Here is a 4,641-nt window from a genome sequence, read left to right as displayed (position 1 = left end):
TTTCTGCTTATGTGGTGCTGAGGAATCGAACTCAGGGCCTCATGCATGCAAGGCAAGCACTCTACCACTGAGCCACCTTCCCAGCCCCGATGTACTGATTTTTATTTTTTTTAAAAAAAGGACTTTTATTCAAATGCTAACTTACTAACAATATTTAATGTGGCAGACATTATCTGGGCACCAGAGCTGAACCAAAAATTTAAAAAAAGAGAGTTTTATAATCAACAGTTCTCTGATAGAACACAATGACAATGTAATTTCTTAAGTGCTGCAAGAGAAGAAAAGGACATTCCACTGTGCACCTTAACATTTACTCCTTCATGGCACAGAGTGATAAGTGTCTGATAAATCTCTATCTTGCTCTTGGGCCAATGGATGGGAACAATTCCTCTCTTCGTTCCCTGGGTTAGGTCTTTGGCTTTGAGAACTCATTCAGCAAAGCTTTGCTCCATTTTGGGAGCCGCCACACACTGGGGCACTGCTAAGGACATGGTAAACCAACTCGTTTAGTGCAGAGCTGCCAGGCAGCCCATAGGTGAAGGGAAATACGATCGGTTGTGTACTTTGCAATTTCCTTAAGATAAAAAGCACAAGTGATTGGACTTTAATTGTCTGGGGCGTACTGTGTTAGTGTAATGGACATAGCTGATGGGAAATATGGGAAAAACAATAACTATAAATACAGCCTTGATTTTTTTTTCAAGTACAATGCCTTCAGTGTTTGGGTGCTTTCCTGTGTTGACTTTGGATCATTGTATCTCTGGACCTTGGTTCCCTTATCTATAAAATGAGGAGGCTGGATCTGGTCCCTTCCAGCTTGTAGAGTGTGACTTTCAAGTTTCTGTCTAGCCTGTGACTTCTCACAGATTCAGTGGCACTCCCTCCCTTTCTCCCATCTCTGGCTAATCTGTGGGGTTGTGGTGTTCCAATCCTGTGGGGAGGGAGAAGATGGAGCATTATTCTCTCTGAACATATTGTGCAGTAAGAGAAACTTTGTAAAATTCAACAGGACGTGGTTTTGTAGAAAAGTACTTATAAGAAGGTACCAGCAGTGTTGATACTATCTGGACAGGCCCTGGGAGACAGAATCACTATCCTTTTGTCCTTAATGTTATAGTGTGCTTGCTCATTGGTGAGACACTTGTGGAATGTGAGGTATCATAAGACACTAGGTCAGGGGCTGGGAAGGTGGCTCAGTGGTAGAGCGCTTGCCTTGCAAGCCAGAGGCCTTGGGTTCGATTCCTCAGCACCACATAAGCAAAAAGCAAAAAGCCAGAAGTGGCGCTGTGGCTCAAGTGGTAGAGCGCTAGCCTTGAGCTGAAGAGCTGAGGGACAACGCCCAGGCCCAGAGTTCAGGCCTCATGACTGGACTCCCCCCCAAAAAAAAGACACTAGGTTAGTGTCCTAAGAAAAGGGTGTGCAAAAATAACCGAATATCCCATTATTTGACTCAATTATAATTACATTCATAACTGCTTTAGGACTTAAGGAGGTGAATGATCTTTTATAATCAGTATTGTAGAATTACAGATGCCTGTTAAACTTTCTATGCATACTTATTGTGAGGAAATTCTCAAAGAATGAAAACAGAAAAAAAAGAAAAAGATGTTTTGAAAGGGCTTGCCAAATCTTTAGTAAAAATAGTTTTCTGTATTTAGAGAAAGTGTGATACTGGTATTTTAGATAAAGTGTTTGTGTTTGTCTTTAGGCTTCAGTGGTGTTAGATAATTAAGAAAATTTCTCCAAACTCATTTACTACACAAGAGGTGTGGCTACTTAGTAATATTATTCCATGGGCAACTTGATTTTTTAAATCTATCCATCGATCTGGATTTTTTTTAAAGATCTATTCTATCTATCTAGCTATCTGTGTCTACAGGAAATAAAATACAAAAGTAATAAAACAACTATATTTCTGTATGTGTTTGTGTTTGTGTGTAGATTATTAGGCTTTAGCAAGCACTCTATTACTTGAGCCATATCGCCTGCACTCCATTCTTCTTTTTCTGTTTTGAGATTTAGCCTTTTATAGTCTAACTCCATTGACTCTGCTTTTCCCAGATTATTATTACAAAAGAAAAAAAGGAGAAAAAGTAGTTGGGAAACTGGGAAAACAATGAAGAATGTTACCAATAGACAGATGTGGTATCTGAAAGACACAAAATGGTGGCAATGACAGAAAAGATGACCAGAAAGCAGTGAGAATAGAATGAGTCATAAGACAATAGGAAGTCAAAGAGTTATTTAGGATGCTGACCATTTCTGGTTGGGCCCCTAGGACTAAGTTTAAGTACAACAAGGAACAAAAGTCATGTAGTACAGAAAATCTAAGAATTATGAATTATGTAGTGATATAGATCTATTTCATGAATACTGAGATCTAATATCATCTGAGAATGTGGTAATGGGGGAAATTATCAAACTTTTGGGAAAGTGTATTAAACTAAAGTTTGATGGTCTGATCACACTTCATCAGTGTGGCCTGAGAGATTGGAAAGGCATGTGTACTCTGAGGTTGCTAAAGATGTTTAGCTTTGGTTTTACATGCTCTAAGCACTTGTTTTTTAAATAAGGAAATTTAAATATTTATCTCTATTCTGATAGGTTTTACTTATGCCTGCTACATTATTATTATTGTTGTTGTTGTTGCTAGTCCTGGGGCTTGAGCTCAGGGCTTCATGTCTTACTTGGCACTTTTACTTAAAGCTGGCACTCTACTGCGTGAGCCACAACTCCACTTCTAGCTTTTTGCTAGTTAAGTGGAAGGAATAGGTTCACTGGCTTTCCAGCCCAGGTTAGCTATGAACCTTGATCTTCAGATCTCAGCCTCCTGAGTAACTAGGATTACAGGTGTGAGCCACCAGTGCTCAGCACTACTTTGTTTGTATAATAACCTGTTGTCTAATGTGTGTATTATCCCTCTAAGAATAAAATGCACATTTTGAGACTTCTTTTGCTGTATGAATTACCACTACTGATTGTGTTTGTTGATGGAAACTGGTCTCTCTCTATTGCTCACTCTAGGTTATCCATTCGTGTTGGTGCTTGGAACACTCATTTACTTACCTGTGTGTCAGTTCTGCTTATCAGCTCTCCTTGGCTGACTGGGGTGGGAGGGAACCTGGGAAGGTTATGCTGCAGGACAAAGGACATAGATAATTCTTCTTCTGTATGAGCTATAGTGGTACTTCTCCACTAAACTGCTCAGCTCCCTGCCTCACTCACCCAAGCACCCACTCACAGGGAGCAGACAGAGGATTATGTTAGTCCTGCCCACAGCTCAGACTCATTGTCCTGCTGACTTTTCTTCACATTAGTTTTCACCAAGCATCCAACATAATCTTATCATGGACTATTTGATTCCAAGCTTACCACTTCATCAATGAAAACCAAGGTCTTCGTCTTCACTGAAGTTTCATCTTCAAGGCTTAGTAATGGTCTTGCACAGGATCATCTATATATTTGCTGAATTAGTCACCATAATGAAACTGCCAGCTCCTGTGGCCACTAGCTCTGATCCTAAAGCTGCTGTAGCTCTCATCCTTCGTTCACCTATATATAGTTTTGGTTTGGGGTTCCACATGTAATCTAGTCTGATACTGGATTCCACATGTAATACTGACTGATATTGAGGAGGCTAATATCTGAGGATCAACGTTTGAAATTTAACTGGGCAGAAAAATCTGTGAGACTCTTATCTCCAATTACCCATGAAAAAAAAAAGAAAGAAACAACAACCAAAACACAGAAGTGGAAATGTAGCTCAAGAAGTAGAGCACCAATCTTTAGTGAAAAAGCCCAGTAAAGGGTTGAGACCCTGAGTTCAAGGCAAATAAATATAGAGATAGTTACTTTTTTTTCTCTAGAGGGGATGTTTGACTGGAATATACTGTAAACATGTGTGGAAATGTAACAGTGAAATCCTCTTCTGTATAACTAGTATAAGTTAGTAAAAGGTTTTACATATAATACATAAAAATCATTTCCTGCCATGCTATAGATTTGTACTATGTAGTATACTTTGAGGAATTCCAGAAGTGGTGTTTCTGAGTTCCATAGTGTGATTTCAGTTGATACAGATTTGCTGTTAAAGAACATTGACCATAAAAAGGAGAAGATAACTTCCATTGGGATCCTATCTTTTACAAACATTTTAAAAATTAAAAAATATCTCAGATATATAAAGAGTGATATCGTGAATACCCATAATCATCCATCCAGATTTAACCATCCCAAACACTTAGCAATAATTGCTTGAGAATTTAAAATAATAATAAATAGGCAAGGCCATTGGAAGGTCTTCTGTGTCTTGCCATTCAGTTCTTCTCTTCTTCTTCCCTGTTCGGAAGCTGAACTGCAGCCTTCCTCCCAGATCCATATTTTTTCCAATTCCCTTCATAACTATTCCATCTATTAAGTGCTATTCCAAATTCTCCTGTGGACTTTACAAGCATCATAGAATCAGCTATCTCAATCCTTCACATGATGCCAAGAGGAAAACTTCCCTGTGGTCAAGGCCTGAATGTCTTCCCTGACATTTGCTGCTCCCTCCTTCTTTCTCCACCTCCCCCCTCTCTCCCTCTCCCTTTCTTTTTCCCTCCCCCCTTTCCTGGGGCTTGAACTCAGGCCCTGGGCACTGTC

This window comes from Dipodomys ordii, unplaced genomic scaffold, assembly GCF_000151885.1.
Source record: "Dipodomys ordii isolate 6190 unplaced genomic scaffold, Dord_2.0 Scaffold30, whole genome shotgun sequence".
NCBI classification, from domain to species: domain Eukaryota; kingdom Metazoa; phylum Chordata; class Mammalia; order Rodentia; family Heteromyidae; genus Dipodomys; species Dipodomys ordii.
The sequence above is the reverse complement of the archived record's forward strand: the minus strand, read 5'-3'. Positions refer to the sequence as shown.